General features: G+C 39.9%; 1 non-coding gene across 1 annotated transcript; it reads left to right on the forward strand.

Moving 5' to 3' along the window:
- Nucleotides 1–18,800: 18,800 nt before the first annotated feature.
- LOC133758910 (U5 spliceosomal RNA) lies at nt 18,801–18,917 on the forward strand. Its single transcript, XR_009865816.1, has one exon. It is a non-coding gene; the product is annotated as a U5 spliceosomal RNA (small nuclear RNA).
- Nucleotides 18,918–24,841: the final 5,924 nt, after the last annotated feature.

Genomic DNA, 24,841 nt, shown 5'->3' on the forward strand with positions numbered 1-24,841 from the left:
TTACCTCAATCACATTAGCAAGTTTGTGTAACAGCAGTTCCCCATGTAGGACCTCTGTCCTTAATGTGTTGTACTATGCAATTAATGGTAAAACTACTACCTAAACAGTACTTTATACTTTGTGTGTCTTTGTGGGTGCAGTCTGTTGAAATCTTTACTTAGTATATACTAAGTTGATCTTCTGTATATAAAGATAATTGAAAATGAATTGTCATGAAGAATGGGATGGGAGAGAGTGGCAGATGGGATGGTTGCGGGTGGTTATGGGGGGAAAAGCCACTATAAATCAAAAGTTATACTTTGGAAGTTTATATTTATTAAATAAAAATTAAAAAAAAGAAAACAAAGACCAAGCCTGTGCAGACTGGCACAGGGGTTGTGGCTCCAGGCTGCTAGTGAACTCAAGCTGTCAAAAGTAGGCAGCCAGGTGAGGCTCCAGGGCAGTGGAGCCACAGGTCTTTTGTTTGTTTCACCTTTTTCTTTGAAATTATTCCGCCATTTGTTTTAAAATGTGCCAGAGTATTTCTCTTTAGATATTATTAGAGAGCTAATAAATAAAAGGAAAAATACTTTATATTAAAAAAAAAGTTAGTACTCAGAGGTGGAAATGACTTTGTGAAACACGCTGTCTCTGCGAGCTGAATGCAAAGTCAGATAACCTTTCCGGAAACCAATTTGTCAGTGTAAAAGCTAATGTACTGCTGCTATTCACTTTTGCTCAGTGATTTCACTTCTGGGAATATACACTAAATAAGTAATCGGAAAATCAGATGGCTATTTATACACAATGATTCTTTGCAGCCTTGTTTATAATGCTAAATGACTGGGAAAAAAAAACCACTGAATTCCTAGCAACAAACTAGTAGTTAAACTAGATCCCATCTATATAACAAAATACTGTTTTCAAAAAATGATAGTTTTAAGAATTTTAATTATTAACCCTGATATAATATTTAAGAAAAACCCAACATAAAACTAGTAAATAGTATAATTGAACATAAAATGGCATGTACACCTCATGACTAATCTCAATACAGGAGAAGAACATTCCAGTATATTTACATCTGCTGGGACTACACCTACTTTCCCACCTGGTGAATTATATTTTCCTGTAAAATTCAGCTCATATACTGTAGAAAATGTTCTTAGAAGGGTGGTGCCTAAGGGAAGTAAATGGTTTTGTCTGGAAAAATAGGCTACATTTTCAATCTTGTCCAACTTCCTCCCCTCCATCAGTTCATTGCTCTCTGTAGTTACTACCACCCACAGGCATTAGTCCCAAAGTGAGAGGATTTGTCATTTTGCATCTGTGCTGTCCCCAGGGTTCTGTGAGGGTCCAGCCAGCAAAGACCAATGGGGATACCCCATAATCCATCAGCAACAGGGGCTAATAGCATGGTGCTCTGAGAAGGACTATCATAGATGTGTACTTTTTTTTTAAGATTTATTTATTTGAGAGTCAGTTACACAGACAGAGAAGAGAGGCAGAGAGAGAGAGAGAGAGAGAGAGAGAGAGGTCTTCCATCCAATGCTTCATGCCCCAATTGGTCACAATGGCTGGAGCTGCACCGATCCAAAGCCAGAAGTCAGGAGCTTCTTCCTGGCCTCCCATGAGGGTATAGGGGCCCAAGGACTTGGGCCATCTTGTACTGCTTTACCTGGCCATAGCAGAGAGCTGGATCAGAAGTGGAGCAGCTGGAACTTGAACTGGTGCCCACATGGAATGCCGGTGCTTCAAGCAATGGCATTAACCTGCTGCGCCACACTGAGAGCCCCAAGATGTGTATCATTTTAAAAAGACCTTTCTAGTCTTTTCAATGTGCTACTTAATAATTATGAGATGTGAAAACATTCTACAAAATGTGGACTTTGCCACTTTTGAAGTATCAGTGGCTGGGGGGATTCCATAAAAAAAAATCAGCGAAGCTTTTAAAATATATATTATTGTTTCCAGAAGCTGTAAGGTTACCAAGGAAATAACTCTCTTGTTACTAACACAAACTGCAACAGGGACGCTGCTACCTCAGGTGATCTGAAACTTCAGCATAGGAGGCAAGTGGAGAGAAGGTGAACCCTTATCCTGTCCTGGGTCTTCTATGTCATCTATTGGACAAATGAGTAGTCTTATCTATATAGTGCCTACACTTGGTCTTGATAAGATGCTTCTCCATCAAGAACCTCTTCTGACCAGTCTGCATCATTTTCTTACTAAGTTATAATTATTACTACTACTAATGTTTTGTCAAAACTTACTTTTATTACTGTAATATTTTCCTACAGGATTGATAGCTTTGCAATAAGCCTACCCCAGCTATTTTTAGCTTTATGTTATTGGACGAATGTCTTAATATTATTGAAGTCCAGTTGGGAAACTTAGAAAAGTTGAAGGCAATAATTAAAATTGTTGTTTAATGAAAAGTTTATAACACTTGTAGGAGATATTACATGTGTACAATTCACTTTATTTTATTTTCATTACTGTATAATACAAGTAACTCATTTTATTTTTTTAACTTTTATTTAATAAATATAAATTTCCAAAGTACAGCTTTTGGATTACAGTGGCTTCCCCCACCCCATAACTTCCCTCCCACCTGCAACCCTCCCATCTCCTGCTCCCTCTCCCACACCATTCACATCAAGATTCATTTTCAATTATCTTTATATACAGATGATCAATTTAGTATATATTAAGTAAATATTTCAACAGTTTGCACCCACACAGAAACACAAAGTATAAAGTACTGTTTGAGTACTAGTTATACCATTAATTCACATAGTACAACACATTAAGGACAGAGATCCTACATGAGGAGTAAGTGCACAGTGACTCTTGTTGTTGATTTAACAATTGACACTCTTGTTTATGACGACAGTAATCACCCTAGGCTCTTGTCATGAGTTGCCAAGGCTATGGAAGCCTTTTGAGTTTGCCAACTCCAATCTTATTTAGACAAGGCCTAGTCAAAGTGGAAGTTCTCTCCTCCCTTCAGAGAAAGTACCCCTTCTTTGATGGCCCATCCTTTCTGCTGGGATCTCACTCGCAGAGATCTTTCATTTAGGTCTTCTTTTTTTTTTTTGGCCAGGGTGTCTTGGCTTTCCATGCCTGAAATACTCTCATGGGCTTTTCAGCTGGATCTGAATGCCTTAAGGGCTGATTCTGAGGCCAGAGTGCTGTTTAGGACATCTGCCATTCTATAAGTCTGTTGTGTATCCCGCTTCCCATGTTGGATTGTTCTCTCCTTTTTAATTCTATCAGTTATTATTAGCAGACACTAGTCTTGTTTATGTGATCCCTTTGACTCTTAATCCTATCATTATGATCAATTGTGAACAGAAATTGATCAAATGGACTAGTGAGATGGCATTGGTACATGCCACCTTGATAGGATTGAATTGGAATCCCCTTGGACTTTTCTAACTCTACCGTTTGGGGCAAGTCCGATTGAATATGTGCCAAACTGTACCTCTCCTCCCTCTCTTATTCCCACTCTTATATTTAACAGGTATCACTTTTCAGTAAAATTTAAACACCTAAGAATAATTGTGTGTTAATTACAGAGTTCAATCAATAGTATTAAGTAGAACAAAAAGAATACTAAAAGGGATAAAGTATTAACTTGTTCCTCGACAGTCAGGACAAGGGCTGATCAAGTCATTGTTTCTCATAGTGTCCATTTCACTTCAACAGGTTTCCTTTTTGGTGCTTTGTTAGTTGTCACCTATCAGGAGAACATATGATATTTGTCCCTTTTGGACTGGCTTATTTCACTCAGCATGACAAGTCACTTTATTTTAAGTACATGACATAGTGTAGCAATTATTTTTAGCTTTATTATGCTTATTATTTTATTAGGTATCTATGAGGAGTGAGTAGTCCTTCTCAGCCTTATAGTCAAGGTTGGTTATTGGAAGTATTAAGATAAGGAAATCTTTGCCTGGTGCCACGGCTCAATAGCCTAATCCGCCAGCGCTGGCACCCCGGGTTCTAGTCCCAGTCAGGGTGACAGATTCTGTCGGGTTGCCCCTCTTCCAGTCCAGCTCTCTGCTATGGCACGGGAGTGCAGTGGAGGATGGCCCAAGTGCTTGGGCCCTGCATCCGCATGGGAGACCAGGAGGAAGCACCTGGCTCCTAGCTTTGGATCGGCACAACGCCAGCTTAGCAGCCATTTGGGGGTTGAACTCTCACTGTCCACTCTGCCTGTCAAAAAATAAAAAAATAATAATAAAAAAGATAAGGAAATCTCTTTGGCATGGCTCTTGTGTTGACAGAGCTTCGAGCCATTGGTCAAGATCAGTAGTGAAGTGATGGCTGGAAATGAGCAGAGGTTCTCTCCCAAGTACCACTCTTGGGAAAGTGAGAATTTTCAGGGGAACACTGGAATGTCTTTCATGAGGTCCTGACATTGGCTATTAAATATACTTTTTATATATTTCTACCTCCTAAAGGCTTAGGAAGGATGGTAGTCTTCAAATATTTAAATGATGAGTCATCATATTAAAGTGACAAGATTCCGATATGCTATAGAATAAACCAAAGGAATGCCTTTTTCTCAGTTTGTACTTCAAAGCTCCTCCAATATCCTTATCAAATAGTTGCTGCATCTTTCTCCTTCATTATTCTAGATGCTTTTGAGGTCAGGAATAGAGACTAATATTTATTCATTCAAAATAGTTATTCAGCAATTACAGTATACCTATTATGACTATTGACTCTGTATTCCTGCTAACAATTATATACTAACATAGAAGCTGGCACATTGCTACTTTATGTTCAAGGAATAAATTAGAAAACATATAGAGCTCATGCCACATGGAGAATAGGATTACTAAGGCCACAGCATAAGAGCTCAGCTTAGAGAGGAAGAACCTCCTCTAGAATATCTACACGTAAATATTTAAAGCTGTCATTTAGTTTCATTGGGCAAAGAAAATGGTAACAGGAGACAAAGAAAGGGATAAGGGGAAGAGAAAAGTAATAAAGAAAAGAGAAAAATGGATAAATAGTAAATTTAGAATAGAAGTAGCTTCTGAACAAGAAGGAGGAATTAGGCTTTTTTTTTTTTTTAGAAGATTTTATTTATTGTTTATTTGAGAGGTAGAGTTACAGACAGAGGGAGAGACAGAGAGAAAGGAGCTGGGCTGATCTGAAGCCAGGAGCCAGGAGCTTCTTCTGTGTCTCCCACATGGGTGCAGGGGCCCAAGTACTTAGGCCATCTTCCACTGCTTTCCCAGGCCATAGCTGAGAGCTTCTTGGAAGTGGAGCAGCAGGGACTAGAACCGGTGCCCACTTCAGATGCTGGCTCTGCAGGCAGAAGATTAACCTACTGAGCCACAGCACCAGCCCTGGAATTGGGTTTTGAGAAAACCACATGGTGATTCATTTATATTTGTGGTGTTTTTCTCCTTAAGTTGTATGATGGGTGAATGGAAGTCAGAAATACAGAGAGAGAAGGGGCAAGAGAGTGAGAGAAAGAGAGAGAAGAGAGAGATCTTTCATTCGCTGGTTCACTCCCCAAATGGCTGCAACAGCCAAGGCTGGCCCAGGCTGAAACCAGGATCCAGGAGCTTCTTCTGAGTCTCCCACATGGGTGCAGGTGCCCAAAGACTTGGGCCATCTTCCACTGCCTCCCCAGGTGTATTAGCAGGGAGCTCGATCAGAAGTGGAGCATCTAGGATGCTGGCACTGAAGGTGGAGGCTTAACCTTCTACACCAGAGCACCAGACCCCCTCCATAGTTGCTTCATATTTCATTAAAATAAATGGCTCATTATTGAAGCTCTTTTGTTTTGAGCATTTTTATAATTTAAAATATATTTTATGATTTTTAAAAAGTTTTCTTGAGGACTCACTGAATGTTTTATAGCCATCCTGGCCATTAAGCTTTCAGGTCCTTTCTTCTGTGTCCCTAGAAGGCTTCCTAAAATGTAAATCATGTGATTTTTATGATTTAAAACATCTTATGAGATCATCTAAACTTTTCAAACTAACATTCAAAGACCCCATAGTTTAGATTTTTACAAGGAGACTTGAAATTCCGTTTGTGGGAAAACAGAATTAAAAGAGAAAAAATAAAATTTAGAACCTTTATTTCTCTGTATTAGTTTAAGACACTTTGTAAGTTTAAGACACTTTGTAAGCAATTATATCAATAGTTAGTCCATTCCTAATAAACTGGGAGAACTGGGAATTTGAAATGTTGATTATTAATGAAGAAAATGGATACCCTTTCACAACGTCTTAATACTGAAACACAAAAAGAAGTCAGAAGGAACCAAATCAAGACTATAAAGTAAATGCCTAATAATTTCTGTTGAAACTGCCACAAAATTACCCTTCTTTATAAAATAGCAGGAGCAATGCTGTGGTGGAAAAGAATTCTCTGGGGAAGTTTTCCAGGGTATTTTTCTGTTAAAGGTTAGACTAATGTTCTCAAAACAATCTCATCATAAGCAGATGCTATCATCCTTTGGCTCTTCAATGCATCAACAACCAAAATGTCTTGAACAAAACTGGAAAGCTATTGTCATGATCTTTGCTCTTGACCTGTCACTATTGTTTTCTTTTTTTTTTTTTTAAATATTTATTTGTTTATTTGAAAGTCAGAATTATACAGAGACAGAAGGAAGTAAGCCCCTTGGTGTTTTGTGTGCAGTTCAGTTCTGTGAGGGTGAAGGGAGAGAGAGAAAGGTCTTCTATCCGCTGGTTCACTTCCCAGTTGGCCACAATGGCCAGAGCTGCGCCAATCTGGAGCCAGGAGTCAGGAACATTTTCCAGGTCTCCCATGCAGGTGCAGGGGCCCAAGGACTTCGGCCATCTTCTACTTCTTTCCCAGGCCATAGCAGAGCGATGGATCAGAAGTGGAGCATCCAGAACTCAAACTAGCGTCCATAAAGATGCTGGCATTGCAGGCGGCTGTTGCTCCTCCTTTTACTTTCGGTTCGCCGGTAGGTACGTATGTCCTGTGCTTAGTGGGGGACTTCCTTGATTCGTTAGGTCAAGGCCGTATGCCCACACAGTGTCTCTGGAGCATCATCTTTCTCCAGTGAGGGAACATGACTTGGTTCCGAATTCTGGGATGATCAGTCCCTTATGTGAATTTGCTGGGTGAACCAAAAGTAAAAGGAGGAGCCGAGAAGTGGTGTAACGCTTCTGAGCGGTGTGTGCTTAACCTGGGGTCACTTCGACTGAGGACAAGGACAAGGGAATGGGCGTAGGAGGGGGTTCTGTGCTCTCCCTCACAGAACCGAACAGCACACAAAACACGGAGGGGCCTACTTGCCGAAATCCAGGGGGGACCTCGCCGAGTCCGACATGCTGTCTCTTTCTGTCATGTTGGCGCGCCAGTTGTTGTGGTTGATGAATTCTGAGAGGATGAGCGCCGTGGGGGCAAGAGGCATGGAGTCACCACACAGACCGGGGGAGTCAGGTGAAAGCGGGCCAGAGGCCAGCCCCCTAGAGACTCATTTATTGCAGTTGGTACAGCAGCTTATATAGCCAAGGCAACCAATCCAGTCAAGGGGTGGTTTATGCCCTAACCAATCACAGCCTGTTGCCAGGCAGGCTCCGTTGCCAGTAGCCATCATGGCATGGCCTTCTCATTCCACCACAGGTGGCGGCTTTACTCACTACGCAACAGCGTGGGCCCCAAGTTCATTATTGTTTTCACTGAACAACTTTCACCTCTTGGCAGCCATACAAGGAAAGTCATGTTATAACTCTTGGGAAGAAAATGCTTTTGGATCTTTATCTTACTTGTTTACAATTTCCATTAAAAAGTCTACTCAGGTTGTATTTTGGTGTGTGATTAAGTATGCTGCTTGGGATGCCTGCCTTCCATATTGGAGTACACAAATCTGAGTTCTCATTCTGCTTCCAAGCCCAGTTTCCAACTGAGCTCACCCTTGGAGTCAACAAGTGATGGCTCAAGTTGAATCCTGACAATCACATAGGACACCTGCATGGAGTTCTGAGCTCCTGGAGTTGCATTGGTCTTGCTCCAGCTGTTGTGGCATTTGGGGAGTGAACCTGTCGAAGGAAGGTCTCTGTCTCTGACTCTCTCACTCTGCTTTTTAAATAAATAAATACTTTAAGGAAATCTCTGCTCTTGTGTCCAGCTGAACTGGGTATTAGAACAAAAAGTTTGCTCTATTTTAAAATTTTTGATCAGAACTGCGTAAGCTGAACTCGTTGAAATATCTATGGTGTAAGCTATTGCTTCTGGTGTTAATTTTTGACCATTTTCAATCAGAGCACAAACAAGACTTTTTCTCACAAATTAATGTGAACAATCTTCCATCCTGGGATTTGTCTTCAATATCACCTTGTTTCTTCTTAAAACAGATTCTCAGGGACAGGGGCCATTGCATAGTGGACTAGGCTTCCACCTGTGGCTCTGGCATCCCATGTGGGCCCCAGTTTGCCTCCTGGCTGCAATTCTGATCTAGCTCTCTGCTGATGGCCTGGGAGGACAGTAAAGGGTGCCCTGGGTGCTTGGGCCCCTGCCCCTAGGCTGGAGATCCAAATAGATGTCCTGGCTGCTGGCTTCGGATCAGCCTAGCTTCGGCCATTGTGGTCATTTGAGGAGTGAGCCAGTGGATAGAGGACGTTTCTTCTCTGTCTTTAAAATAAATAAATAAACCTTTTTTAAAAAACATCTCTCCATTTATAAGCTGCACATTTCTTTGGGAGCATTGTCCTTATAAACTTTTCATAAACCATCAGTGTTTCATCATTCTTCTAATCAAGCTTTACTATCAATTTGATATTTATTTTGGCTTCCATTTTAGCAGAATTTACATTGCTTTGATAGGGTCTTTTTTTTCAAGCTGATGTTTTATCTTTTTTGGTGCCTCACACTAGATCATATTCAGACATGTTATAGGAAGTTATTATGAATTTATTATGGTGCAAGAAGTTTTGAAATCCATGCCTAGTTTTTTGATAATATGCATTCCCATTTTTTTGTTTTGAAGCCTGGTCATATTTACCTTTGGTCTTTCTCCCATTATAAGATGCTGTGTTGCTATCACAATATCCCACTAAACTCTCTCTCCGCTACAAGGAACCTGCCATGTTCTCATCTATATAATACTAATGTTAAATATGTAAATAAAGGCAGGCAATGTTGAGTAAGTAAATAAGTAAGAAAATGTTGAGTATATACTGGTCTCTACAGAGCCAAGCATAGTATAATTAGCCCTCTGTATCCACAGTTTCTGCACCATGGATTCAACTAAGTACAAATCAAAATTCATCACTTGCAGTGCCAGCATCTCATACAGGTGGCGATTCAAGTCCTGGCTACTCCATGTCTGATCTAGCTCTCTACTATGGCCTGGGAAAGCAGCTGAAGATGTCAAAATGCTTGGGCCCCTGTATCCGTGTGAGAGACCCAGAAGAAGCTCCTGACTCCAGGCTTTGGATCAGCCCAATTTTGGCTATTGAAGCCATTTGGGGAGTGAACCAGAGGATGGAAGGCTTCTCTCTCTCTCTCTCTCTCTCTCTCTCTCTCTGTAACTTTGCCTTTCAAATAAATAAATCTTTTTTAAAAAAAAGTGTCTGCCTGAACATATATAACCTTTTTTTCATGGTATTATTTTCTAAAAATATGGTACAACAACTCTTTACATAACATTTACATTGAATTAGATTTATTAAAAATAAGCTACAGAAGAACTTAAAGGATGTAGAATGATATGTGTAGAATATGTACAGATACTATGCCATAGCAGAGAGCTGGATTGGAAGAGGAGCAGTCGGGACCAGAACCAGTGCCCATATGGGATGCCTGCGCTTCAGGCCAGGGCATTAACCCACTGGGCCACAGCGCAGGCCCCTATTGTGCTTTAAAATTAGTATCAATTTTAGATCAGTCAGTGATCTAAAATGCTTTCCTTTCTTCCAATTTTATCAAAAGGAATATTTATTGTATAATTCTTATTCAAGTTGCACAATTGTTGGATGTGTGTGTGTTGGGGGGGCAGATAATTGTGTTTTTAGTTCAGAGGTCACTGGATTGAAAGGATCTGCATCCAATAAGATATAGAAAATGAGGTCCTGGATTCTGAGTCTGATGTGATATATGGAATGCAGAAAAGGTAAGTAGAGTTTGTATATGGGAAGACAGTGAGGAGAACAAAAATGTGTGTTATGATAAACTTTTTGTTAAGTAATTGTTCATTCCATTACCCTGGTATAATGGGAAAAGCATATGTCGCTTCCCTTTGACATTTAGTCAATTCTATAACATACTTTGACCAACCAGATATAAGCAAATGTAATGTAATCCGAGGCCTGAAATGCATTTGCCTACTTGAGTTCATCATCTTGCACTTTGTTCTTGTCACAGAAGGGCTTGCTGAAGCAGTTGAATGCCCTCCAGCCTGGGCTCCCGTGTTAGATGCCTGAAGCAGAGCTATCTAAACCCAGAGCCTGAAGCAGAGCTACTTCAGCCAACCTGCAGGTGCATGAAAAAGTAATGAAACTCTTTGTTATGGAAATTATATGCTGTGATTTTTTTGGCTTTTCCACAAAATCTGACTTACATTTAAAGACTTGGAGAACAGAAAATGCTTGCCTGTGGAAGAAAATAACAGTGGGTTTGGGATGGTAGAGAGAGGGCAGGATCTGAATCTCAAGCCAGTTTAGTTTCAGATAGACAATTGGTCAAAGGGTTTGCAGAGAAATCTGTGGCCTTCAAAACCAAATACTTCTCTGTTGTTCAAGTTGGATGACTTTGGTGAACTTCTATTCCTACCTGTGAGTTATTACTTGAGAGTTCTTAAAAATTAAATACAGGTTATTTGTTTGTTTGAAGTATGTACAGTGTTGACATTAAATACCCCTGGGAATAGTGAGCAAGACTGTGAATTTGGGCTTACTTGGAGTGCATAGACTTAACAGTTGATCACATTTTGCAGAATTCTATTTGCAAGCTTAGAATATTACTACACACAGTTCACCATATGGCACAACTGACTTTGCTAAGGGAACTATTGTATTCGAAAAATAAAAAAATACACTCACTAAAGCTTCAAATTTCTCTTTCTTTTTTTTTTCCTACTGTCATGGTTTCCATGACGACATTTCACAGACCAGTGTTACATTTTAATTGTAAATCATTTTTACAGAAAAGCACTATGAAGAATTTTAGAGAGAAGAAAGTGAGAGAGACAGATTACCTAGGCAATTGACATATGTATGTGCAGATTTTTACAACTCTGTCTGAGATTAACTACGATACAATACAAAAAAGAAATACATTTGAAAAAGACTTACTTGTTTATTTGGAAGTTAGAGCTAGAGGGAGAGGGGGATTTGAGAGAGAGTGGAAGAGGAAGAGAGAGAGAGAGAGGTCTTCCACCTGCTGGTTCACTCAGCAAATGGCTGCAGCAGCCAGGGCTGGGGCAGGCTGAAGCTAGGAGTCAGGAATTCCATCTGGATCTCCCACATTGATGACAGGGACCCAAGTCCCTGAACTGTCATCTGCTGCCTTCCCAGGCATGTTATGAGGATGCTGGATCAGAAGTGGAGTATCTGGGTCTTGACCTAGTGCTCCAGTATGGGATAATGGCATTGCAAGCAGAAGCTTAAGTTGCTGCCACACAATGTCAGCCCCAGGATTGGATTCTTATACTTCTGAAAAGCCACTAAATATTTTGCTTTCTTCCCTGTAATATAATACTCTTTTTAAAAAATATCATTTATTTATATATTTATTTGAAAGAGTGAAAGTTACAGGAGGGATGAGAGACAGAGTAAGAAAGAAAGAGACAGGGGCTGGGCCTGGCTGAAGCCAGGAGCCAGGAACTCCAACCATGTCTCCTACATAGGTGTCAGTGGTCCAAATACTGGGGCCATTAACAGGAAGCTGAATCAGAAGTGGAGCAGCTGGGACTCAAACTAGCACTCCAATATGGATGCTGGTATCACAAGCAGTGGCTTAACCTGTTGCACAACAATGCCAGGCTCCATGATTCTCTTTTACGTGTTCTTTATTTTTTTTTAAAGATTGATTTATTTATTTGAAAGGCAGAGTTAGAGAGGCACAGGCAGACAGGAAGAGAGAGGTCTTCCATCCACTGGTTCACTCTTGAAATGGTCTCCATGGCTGGAGTTGGGCCAATCTGAAGCCAGGAGACTGGAGATTCTTCTGGCTCTCCTACATGGGTGCAGGGGCCCAAGAACTTGGATAATCTGTTGTTTTCCCATGAGCTGGAGGGAGATGGATCAGAAGTGGAGCAGCCAAGACTTGAGCTGGTGCTGGCTTTACACACTACACCACAGCACTGACCCCAGTACATGTTCTTTTTTAACATATGTTCTGAGGACTATCTTTTTGGGTAGGAGAAGGGGTAACCACAAAAATTTTTCCTTATGAGTTTCTTAGGAGAACCAAAACAAAAATTATTTCTTCTTTCCTTTCTTCTGGTTCCATTTGTGTTGATTGGGGAAAATAATGGTGAATTTAGTTTAATTACTATTATTTAAAATCATTCTTTAGAGCTGGCCTTTCCTGGTATACTTTTAATTTAACTGAAAGTCATATGTTGTTTTCAGTTGCATTAATCTTATCTAGCCTGCAACGTTATTATTGTGTTTAACAGCAATACTATTGAGTTTCTGGTAGGCTGCATTCAGAGCTAGGGATCTTCCTTGGAATGCTTTTATAAGCTATAGTGTAAGGACTATGTGGATTAGAAAATAAAACTCTGAATGTGCCTGATTTTGCAAATGTACAACGCTGCATAAACATTTTCTACTCCTTGCTGCTGAAGAGCATTGTGTTATTTCAAGAATGTTCACACTTGAAGAGTATGTTTGGTGCAAATAGGCATAACTTTTCTAACCTGTATTATTTCAACATCTGATACATTTTTGTTAGTAGTTGGCTTAAATAAAATTAACATTAGTAATGTTATCTTGTGCAAATGAAGTTTTCTCAGGCTCTTAGTGAAGTCCATGGAAAAATCAATGTAAATTATTCCAGAGGAAAATCGAATTCTGAACTCATTAGATAAAAACTTTAGTATTTGAAAGTCAGAGTTACACAAAGAAAGAGGGAAAGGCAGAGAGAGAGAGAGAGATCTTCCATCCGCTGGTTCACTCCCCAACTGGCTGCAATGGCGGAACTGTGCTGATCCAAAGCAAGGAGATAGGAACTTCTTTCGGGTCTCCCATGTGGGCAGAGGGGCCCAAGGACTTGGGCCATCTTCTACTGCTTTCCCAGGCCACAGTAGATTGAGGAAAATAATGTTGGATTTAGTTTAATTACTATTATTTAAAATCATTTTTTAGAGCTGGCCTTTCCTGGTATACTTTTAATTTAACTGAAAGTTGTATGTTGCCAGGGGATTCCAATTCAATCCCATCAAGGTGGCATGTACCAATGCCATCTCACTAGTCCAAGTGATCAATTTCTGTTCACAATTGATCATAATGATAGGACTAAGAGTCAAAGGGATCACATAAACAAGACTAGTGTCTGCAAATACTAACTGACAGAATCAAAAAGGGAGAGAATGATCCAACATGGGAAATGGGATACACAGCAGACTCATAGAATGGCAGATGTCCTAAACAGCACTCTGGCCTCAGAATCATCCCTTAAGGCATTCGGATCCAGCTGAAAAGCCCATGAGAGTATTTCAGGCATGGAAAGCCAAGACACTCTGGCGAAAAAAAAAAAAAAAAAAAAAAAGAAGACCTAAATGAAAGATCTCTGTGAGTGAGATCCCAGTGGAAAGAACAGGTCATCAAAGAAGGAGGTACCTTTCTCTGAAGGGAGGAGAGAACTTCCACTTTGACTATGACTTTGTCTAAATATGATCAGAGTCAGAGAACTCAAAAGGCCTCCATAGCCTTGGCAACTCATGACAAGAGCCTTGGGTGATTACTGATGCCATAAACAAGAGTGTCAATTTGTTAATCAACAACAGGAGTCACTGTTCACTTACTCCTCATGTAGGATCTCTGTCTTTAATGTGCTGTACATTGTGAATTAATGCTATAACTAGCACTCAAACAGTATTTTTCACTTTGTGTTTCTGTGTGGGTGCAAACTGTTGAAATATTTACTTAATATATACTAAATTGATCATCTGTATATAAAGATAATTGAAAATGAATCTTGATGTGAATGGTGTGGGAGAAGGAGCGGGAGAGGGGAGGGTTGTGGGTGGGAGAGAAGTTATGGGGGGGAAACCATTGTGATCCATAAGCTGTACTTTGGAAATTTATATTCATTAAATAAAAGTTAAAAAAAAGGAAAGTCATATGTTGTTTTAAGTTGCATTAATCTTATCTAGCCTGCAAAGTTATTATTGTGTTTAAAAGCACAATAATAAAAAATAATAAAAAAAGCACAAAAATAAAAGAGCTGGACCGGAAGAGGAGCAACTGGGACTCGGACCAGCGCCTATATGGGATGCTGGCACTGCAGGCAGCAGCTTAAGCACTTTGCCATGGTGCCGCCCCCAGATAAAAACTTTAAATCAGTTGTTTTAAATGTGTTTAAATAACTAAAATTTTCCAAGTCTGAAGAATCAAGGAAAAGTAAGACTGGTATCTCACTAAATAGAGGGTATCAATACAGTGAGGGAAATGATAAAATCAGAACCTCAATGGAGAAATATAAAAACTGAAGTAAAAATTCACTACCAATTCTCAACAGAAGACTTGAGGAGACAGAATTAGAGAATATGGAGATAGGTTACATTAGGCTTCCAATTTTCAGGAACAGAAAGAAAAGGAATGAAGGAAAATGAACAAGGCCTCAGAGATTTGTGGAATACCACCAAACATACGAACACACATACAATGAGAACTCCAGAAGCGCAGAGAAATAGAAAGGAATAAAAAAAATTTGAAGACATAGTGACTAAAAACTTCCAAATTTGATGAAAAATATTAGTACACTTGAATTTATGTCTGTAAGCTTGACATGTGAGCTCAATAACATAGAATAAATTCAAATGTATTCACTCCTAGAACACATCATAATCAAAGTTTTGAAAACCAAAGAAAAAGAGACCATCATGAAAGCACTAAGAGACAAATGATTCCTCAAGTATAAGATATCCTTGATATTATCAGCTGTTTTCTTTTCTTTTTTTTTTTTTTTTTTGGACAGGCAGAGTGGACAGTAGAGAGAGAGACAGAGAGAAAGGTCTTCCTTTTTGCCGTTGGTTCACCCTCCAATGGCCGCCGCGGTAGGCGCGCTGCGGCCGGCGCGCCGCGCTGTTCCGATGGCAGGAGCCAGGTGCTTCTCCTGGTCTCCCATGGGGTGCAGGGCCCAAGGACTTGGGCCATCCTCCACTGCACTCCCTGGCCACAGCAGAGAGCTGGCCTGGAAGAGGGGCAACCGAGACAGGATCGGTGCCCTGACCGGGACTAGAACCCGGTGTGCCGGCGCCGCAAGGCGGAGGATTAGCCTAGTGAGCCGCGGCGCCGGCTTATCAGCTGTTTTCTTATGAGAACTCACAGAAACTATTAATCTAGCTTTGTTTTGTTTGCCTGTGCTTTGGGGTCTTAGCAAAGAAGTCATCACAAACAACAGTGTCTTGAGGTGTTTCTCCTACACTTTCTTCCATAAACTTCAGTCTCATGTCTTGAATTTAAGTCTTTGATCTATCTTAAATTGATTTTTGTATATGGTGAGAGGTATGTATCTAATTTCATTCTTCTTTACATGTATCCAATTTTGCCAGCACATTTATTGAAGACATTATTCTTATTCCAATAAATGGTCTAGACAGTTTTGTCAAAAACAAGTTGAATATAGTACATGTGTTAATTTCAGACTGTCTATTCTGTTCCAATGATCTATGTGACAGTTTTTATACCAGTGCTCTGCAGTTTTAATTGCTATGGCTTTGTAGAATACTTTGAAGTCAGGTAGTGAGGCCTCCAGCTCATTTTTTTGTTTGTTGTTGCAGTTTTTGCTCAACATGACTTCGGCTATTCTGGGTCTTTTGTAAGAACATATGAATTTGAGGATTGTTTTTTTCCTTTTCTTTCTTTCTTTTTTCCTAAAGATTTACTTATTTATTTGAAAGGCAGAGTTATAGATAGAGAAGGAAAAGGGAGAAGCAGAGAGAGAGAGAGAGAGATCTTCCATGAGTTGGTTCACTCTCTAAATGACCACAATGGCTGGATCTGGGCCAGTATGAACCCAAGATCCTGGAGCCTCCTCCAGGTACCCAATGTGGGTGCAGGGTCCCAAAGACCTGGACCATCCTCTGCAGCTTTCTCAGGCACACCAGCAGAGAGCTGGATCAGAAGTGGAGCGGCTGGGTCTCGAACCAGCATCCATATGGGATTCTGGAGCTACAGGCTGTGGCTTTAACTGGCTGTGCCACAGGGCTGGCCTTAGGACTTTTTTTTTCTAATTCTGTAAATAATGTCATAAGTATTTTGATGGGGATTGCATTGAATCTATAGATGCCTTTAGGTAGTATCAATATTTTAATGAACTTTTTTCCCCCATTTCATGAGCAAGGAATATCTGTCCCTTTTTTTTGTGTCCTTGCTAATTTCTTTTTTTAAAAAGATTTATTTATTTATTTATTTGAAAGGCAGAGTTACAAAGAAAGAAGGAGAGACAGAGAGAGCTCTTCCATTCACTGGTTTATTCTCTAAATTCGTGCAAAAACAGTGTTAGACCAGGCTGAAGCCAGCAGCCAGGAGACTCTTCCGAGTCTTCAAGGTGGGTGACAGTGCTTGGGCCATCTTCTACTTCTTTTTCCAGGCCATTAACAGGGAACTGGATTGGAAGAGGAGCAGCTGGGACTTGAACCAGTGCCCATACAGGATGCTGGCACAAGGCCTTCTGTGCCACAGCACCAATCCCTTTGCTGATTTCTTTCATCAGTATTTTCTAAGTTTCATTGTAGAGATTTTTCATTTCTTTGGTTATATTTATTCCAAAATATTTGATTTTTTCGTGGCTATTGTGACTGGGAATTCTTTCTTGAGTTCATCATTAGCATACATAAAAAGCTACTGGTTTTTACATGTTTATTTTGTAATCTGTAACTTTACTGGATTGGTTTATCTGTTTTAACAGACTTTTGTTGGAGTATTTAGGTTTTTCCATGTACAATATCATGTCATCTGCAAACATGAACATTTTGACTTCTTCCTTTCCAGTTTTGAGCCCTTTATTTCTTTCTCCTCACTAATTGCTCTTGAGATTATTTCCAGTACCATATTGAATAAGAATGGTCAAGATGGACATCTTTGTCTTGTTAAACTCAGAAACTTCTGTACAGCGAAGGAAAGAAAGGATCAATGGAGTGAAAAGACAGTCTAACAGAATGGGAAAATATTTGCAGTTACCCATCTGGAAAAGGATTAATATTCAGAATATATCAGCAACTGAAAAAAAAAACTCAACAAGAACAACAACAAAACAATCCAGAAGTGGGCAAAGAACCTCAATGGACAGTTCTTAAGAGAAGTCATACAAATGACCAACAAATATAAGAAAAAATGCTTGGCATCACTAGTCATCAGGGAAATGCAACTCAAAACCCCAATGAAATAACACCTCAGCCCTGTCAAAATGGTTATTATCCAAAGGACAGAGAGAACAAATGCTAGCAAGAATGTGGAGAAAGGGGAACTTTTACACACTGTTGGTAGAAAAGTAATTTAGTGCAGCCACTGTGAAAAACTGTGGAGATTTCTTAAAAACTAGAGATAGACCTGCCATAAGATCCAGCAACCCCACTAGAATGCGTATACCCAAAAGCCATGAACACACTGTATCAAAGAGATACCTGCATCATCATGTTTATAGCTATTCTTTTCACAATAGCCAAAATATGGAATCAACCAAGATGTCCATCATCAGAGGAACAGATAAAGAAAATGTGTATGTACACAATAGAGTATTATTGAGCTATAAAAAGAATGAAATTCTACCATTTGTTGCAAAATGGATGTAACCAGAGAACATTATGTTGATTGAAATAAGCTGGACACAGAAAGACAAACACTGCATGTTTTTTATTATATGTGGTATCTAAAATTTAAAAAGAAAGAAAGTAAAAACAAAAAAGAAAGACATGCCTATTTGTATCAGTATTGCTGTAGATATAGTTTTGTCAAACTTTGCTTTATATATTTGTTAAATAAATGATTAAGCATGACATATTATTATGAATTTAATGATCTATGATTATTTTTAAATTTACTGTATATGAGTGAAATGCTCAAATTTTTATTTGATTATTGTTTGTAGTCCTTGCCTAGATTCCTGCTGAATTCAGTCATTTTACTTTTCACTTGTTAAACACTTTATTTTGTGGAGCATTAAACCTTTAACTATAATATAAAATAAAAATATGCTATCTCAAAATGAAGAAAGAAAGAAAGAGAAGGAGAGAGAGAGAGGGAGGGAGAGTGGGAATGAAGGAGGTAAGGAGGAAAAGGATATCTTTATATTCTTTGAGTCGAATCGATGAACTATACTGAATGTGTTCTCTTTGTATTAATATCACATTAACATAAAAAATAAAGCATTAACTATAACTAGTACTCCAACAGTATTTTTTCATTTTGTGTTGCTATGTGAGGGCAAACTGTTGAAATCTTTATACATACTAAACTGATCTTCTGTATATAAAGAGAATTGAAAACGAATCTTGATGTGAATGGAAGGGGAGAGGAGCGGGAAAGGGGAGGGTTGCGGGTGGGAGGGAAGTTATGCAGGGGGGAAGCCATTGTAATCCATAAGCTGTACACTGGAAATTTATATTCATTAGATAAAAGATTTAAAAAAATAAAGCATTAAAATACTCTGGTTTTTCTTCAGATCATATAAATCTTTCGCCTTTTACTAAAGATTTCCGTGGAGAGGAACAATTCTGAGTCGTTACCCAATTTTTTGAGGGCCTCGCTTTTGCAGGGCTTAAAATAAAAAAATAAAGCATTAAAAAGCATGGAAACTAGGGATGGTTAGATGATATATTCATAGTAATGTCAGCCTAAGTTCTATATTCAGAAAAATATTACTTCAAAAATATAGTAAAATAAAAATATTTAAGATAAATAAAATTAAGAGAGTGCTTGCAAACAAACCTGCCCTATAAGGAATACTGGAGAAGTTCTTCAAATCCAAATGAAAGAATTTCAGACAATAAATAAAGATCATTGTAAAGATAACTACATAGATATACAAAAAGACCATATAAATGCATTTTCTGCTTATAATTCTTCTACCTGATTTATAAAATTACTGCATAAAGCAATAATTATTTATAACTCTGTGCCTATGGGAATATTAGCAAGATGTTATTTGTAAATAGCAATGATTCAGAAGAGGAGAAGAGGGGCCAGTGCTGTGGTGTAGCATGTAAAGCTGCCACCTCAGTGCTGGCCTCCCATATGGACACTGGTTTGAATCCTGGCTGTTCCACTTCCGATCCAGCTCTCTGCTATAGCCTGGGAAAGCAGTGGAAGATCGCCCAAGTCCTTGGGCCCCTGCACCCACGTGGGAGACCTGGAGGAATCTCCTGGCTCCTGGCTTCGGATTGGCGCAGCTCTGGCCATTGTGGCCAACCGAGGAGTGAACCAGCAGATGGAAGACATCTCTCTCTCTCTCTCTCTCTTTCTCTCTCTGCCTCTCCTCTCTCTATGTAACTCTGACTTTCTTTTCTTTTCTTTCTTTTTTTTTTTTTTTTGGACAGGCAGAGTTTGACAGTGAGAGAGAAAGACAGAGAGCAAGGTCTTCCTTCCATTGATTCACCCCCTAAATGGCCACTACGGCCGGTGCATTGCGCTGATCTGAAGCCAGGAGCCAGGTGCTTCCTCCTGGTCTCCCATGCGAGTGCAGGACCCAAGCACTTGGGCCATCCTCCACTGCCTTCCTGGGCCACAGCAGAGAGCTGGACTGGAAGAGGAGCAACCGGGACAGAACCGGTGCCCCAATCGGAACTAGAACCTGGAGTGCCGACGTCGCAGGCAGAGGATTAGCCTAGTGAGCCACGGCACTGGCCATTACTCTGACTTTCAAATAAATAAATACATCTTTAAAAAAAAGAGAAGGGAAGGAAGCTGTGCAGAGGAAGTCTTTTTCATACTATTGAAATTAAATTGATGTTGACCTGAGTTATCTTAGGTTGTGATAATAAATAATAAAGTAAATAAAAATATATAGTAAAATAAATGAAAACTAAATTAAAATTACACACCAAGAATATCTATTTAACACAAAAGAATGTACTAAAAAGACATAAGATATAGAAAACAAATTAAATAGCAGAGTAAATTCTGATAAATTCTACAGTGGGAGTAGCTATATTAATATCAGACAATGTTTTTGTACCTCAATATTTTTTTCTTTTAAGATTTTACTTACTTATTTGAGAGGTAGTGTCACAGAGAAGCAGAGGAAGAGACACACACACAGATCTTCCGTCTGCTGGTTCATTCCCTAATTGGCTGCATCAGCTGAAGCTGGGCTGACTTGAAGCCAGGAGCCAGGAGCTTCTTTTAGGTCTCCTGCTTGAGTGCAGGGGCCCAAGCACTTGGGCCATCTTCCAATGCTTTTCCAGGCCATAACATGGAGCTGGATCAGAAGTGGAGCAGCTGGGACTAGAACCAGTGCCACAGGTGGAGGCTTAGCCCACTATGTTACAGTGCCGGCCCCTGTACCTCAATCTTGTACCCTACAATCTTTCTAAACTAATTTATTAACCCAAATAGTTTTCTTGTGTGTGAATTCTTTAGGATTTCATCTCTGTAAAATCATGTCTCCTAAAAATTGAGATAATTTCACTTCTTACTTTCTAATTTGGATGCATTTATTATATTTTCTTGCCTAACTTTCCTTGATAGAGCATTAAATATAATGTTGAATAGAAGTGGCAGGAGCAAACAACCTTGTCTTCTTCCCAATGTTATGAAGCTTTGAGCCTTTCACCATTATGTGTTATTTTACCTGCGTGGTTTCTTTATAGATATATTCTATTATGTTGAGAGAGTTCTCTTCTTTTCTTAGTTAAGAATGTTTATCATGAATGGTTGTTGGGTTGCATGAAGATGTTTATTATTCTACTTGTTAAGTGAAATATACTGTTTTCACATTTTGTGCTAGACCACAGAAAAAACATTCACTTAAGTGATAGTCGTGTATCCAGGTGCCAGAGATTTAATTGATTGAGACCACATATTGAAGAGCGATTTGTGTTAGGGCCGGTGCTGTGGTGTAGCGGGTAAAGCCGCTACCTTCAGTGCCAGCATCCCATGCAGAAGTCAGTTTAAGTCCTGTCTGCTCCACTTCCAATCCAGCTCCCTGCTAATGCACCTGGGAAAGCAATGGAAGATGATTCAAGGCCTTGGGCCCTTGTATCCTCGTGGGAGACCCAGGAGAAGCTCCTGGCTCCTGGCTTTGGATTGGCCCAACTCTGGTCGTGGCAGCCATCTGGGGAGTGAACCAGAGGATAGAAGATTCTCTCTCCCTCTCTTTCTCTCCTCCCCCCACCTAGTAACTCTGTCTTTCAAATAAATAAATAAATGTTTTATTTTAAAAAAGATTTGCATTAGCCTCTTCTGCCATGACAGTCCTTATCTATATGTTAGGGAGCTGATATGTGGCGTGTGTCTTCCATTAGGGATATTTATTCTGATGCAGAATTTTCTACTTAAAAATTGGAGAAGTACGCTCAAGATGAATTTGTGTCCTATTGGGTTTACTATAAGTTGGATTTTGATCAAAGTGCTGTTATTTGACCTCTAGAAACCCTCCACTGTGTCCTGGAAATTTCTACCCTTGTATGGTTGTTTGATCTTCAGAACAAGAATAAGCAGTCCTACCTATAACTTCAATTCTGCAAATATAAGGCCAAAAACCCTGTAAGCCAACCAAATATGATACATTAATACTCACTGTTGGCTATTGAGGTAAACTTAAGTATTAGGGTTTAAAAGGCTGCCCATCGGGGCTGGAACTGTGTGGTAGTGGGTAAAGCTGCCGCCTGCAGCACCAGCATCCCACATGGGTACCGTTTCTAGTCCTGGCTGCTCCACTTTTGATCCAGCTCCCTGCTAATGTACCTGGGAGAGCAGAGGAACATGGCCCAAGTCCTTGGGCCCCTTCACTCATGTGGAAGACCCAGAGAAAGTTCCAGGCTCCTGGCTTCTGATCTGCCCAGCTCTGGCAGTTGCAGCCATTTAGGAAGTGAACCAGTAGAGGGAAGACATCTCTCTCTCTCTCTGCCTCTGCCTTTCTGTAACTCTGCCTGTTGAGTAAATAAGTAAATCTTAAAAAAAAAAAAAAAGAATTGGAAGAAACATGATGTTTCTTTTTTAAAAAAAGATTTATTTTTATTTATTAGAAAGAGTTATAGAGCGAGGTAGAGCCATAGAGAGGAGAGAGAGTCTTCCATCCACTGGTTCACTCCCCAAATGACTACGATGGCCAGAGCTGAGTTGATCCGAACCCAGGAGCCCAGGATCTTCTCTGGGGTCTCCCAAGCAGGCAGAGGGGCCAAGGACTTGGGCCATCCTCTACTGCTTTCCCATGCCATAGCAGAGAGCTGGATTGGAAGTGGAACAGCCGGGACTATAACCAGCGCCCATATGAGATGCTGGTGCAGCAGTCCAGGGCTTTAACCCTCTGTGCCAAAGTACCAGCCCTGAAGAGTGATGTTTCTGTACCTTAGGAATGCAGTTTAGAATTCTGCTTACCAGACTTGTAGCTTATGGTTATTACTGATATGCAAGGTTGTCTCTTAGTACCCATAGAAGATTAGTTCCTTCCCCCCTCAATCCCCAGATGCCAAAATCCATACTCAAGTCTCTTACATAAAATGCCATAGTATTTGCATATAATCTATATTATCTTCCTGAATACTTTAAATCTTTTCTATATGACTTGCAATAGCTCATACAAGGAAAATACTACTTGAATAACTGCTATACTATATTGTTTAGGGAATAATGGCAAGAAAAATGTCTTCACTTTCAGTGCAAATGCAGTTTTCCAGGGACTGTTTTTGATTCATTACTGGTTGAATCTATGGATTCATAACTCATGGATACAGAGGGAGGATTGTAATACTTATTGGGATGGCCAACTTTTTCCAGTCCAATGCCTCCCACAATCAATTTCTTACCACTGAAGATTCATTGATAGTATTCTTATTATAGAATGGTTATGGCACCTATTGTGGTAATTAGTCCCATCTTATTTCTGATACTGAAATGCCACTACTTGTCCAAATCCCTTGAGCAATCCCAGTCTACAGAGGACAGCCATATTATTATATTGCTTTCTGCATGCTGTATACTTTTCCTGTCCTTAGTCTTTCCTTCTTGTGAAATATAGTGAGGAGTCACCTGATAAACCTGTAAATCTTCTTCAAAATCACCATACTTGAAATATCATTATATGTCATCAATTTCACTCATTTTCAGGGAAATAATGCTTGACAGATGTACAATTACCTGGAAGTAACATCAAAATCATAATATAGAACATTTCCACTTCCCATTGTTCTCTGCTGCAACCAATCTCAGACCATCTCCCCTCACCCCCAGTGAACCACTGATTCTATTTTTAGGAAGCTTCATTCATTTTGTTGGCTTAAGATTTTCATATAAAAAGAGCCAGCATTATGGTTTGACAGGTATAGCTGCTGCCTGCAACAATGGCATCCCATGTGGGTGAGGGGTGTGTCCCAGCTGTTGAACTTCTAATCCAGCTCCCTGCTAATGGCCTGGGAAAAGCAGCTGAAGATGGCCTAGGTACTTGAGCCCCTGCCACCCATATTGCTCACCCAGAAGAAGCTCCTGACTCCCGGCTTTGGCCTGGCCCAGTCTTGACCATTGCAGCCATTTGGGGAGTGATTCTGCAGATGGAAGATGCATAACATCTCCTTACATTATAATGTTGTTAAAATTCAGCTGTTTGGAGCCCTTGTCTCTTCTGTTGAGGAACAGGTTTTCTTTTTTTTTTCCTTTCATACTATTTGTTGAACTCTTTTACTTAGTGTAGAGGTAACTTATGATAATTATGTAAACTGAAAATAGATCTTGGTAAAAATTAAGAGTGTAAATGTGAGAAGGAGGAGGAAGAAGGTTGGAGCGTGGGCTGGAGGGAGGGTTGGGGGGAAGTGTCACTATGTTGCTAAATATGTATATATGAAATACAGGGAATTTGTATAACTTAAGAAAAATTTTTAAACATTCAGCAGTTTCTGGGGCCGGTACTGTGGCACAATGGGTTAACACCTTGGCCTGAAGTGCTGGCATCCCATAAGGGCACCGGTTTGTGACCCAGCTGCTCCACTTCCAATCCAGCTCTCTGCTATGGCCTGGGAAAGCAGTAGAAGATGGCCCAAGTCCTTGGGCCCCTCTGCCCACATGGGAGACCCGGAGGAAGCTTCTGGCTCCTGGCTTTGGATTGGCGTAGCTCTGGCCATTGCGGCCAACTGGGGAGTGAACCAGCGGATGGAAGACCTCTCTCTCTCTCTCTCCCTCTCTGCCTTTCCTCTCTCTGTGTAACTCTATCAAATAAATAAATAAATAAATCTTTTAAAAAATCAATAGTTTGGGGAAATTTATTTGACAAAGTAATAACCCATTATATAAATATACCATCATTTATCTATTAACCCATTGATAATATTTGGTTTATTTACGGTTTGGGATCATAATGAATAAAGCTACTCTGAACATTGGTGTACATGTGTTTCTGTGGATATATATTAGTTTGTGGTTGTTCTGTGAGGGGCTCTACCAATTCCACATGAGATTGGTTGGAGTGTTTAGTGATGCTGCCGCACACTCCAAGAGGTCATTACGATGTTTATTACTGTCTCAGGGGAACAGA

Source organism: Lepus europaeus, chromosome 4 (assembly GCF_033115175.1).
Source record: "Lepus europaeus isolate LE1 chromosome 4, mLepTim1.pri, whole genome shotgun sequence".
NCBI lineage: Eukaryota > Metazoa > Chordata > Mammalia > Lagomorpha > Leporidae > Lepus > Lepus europaeus.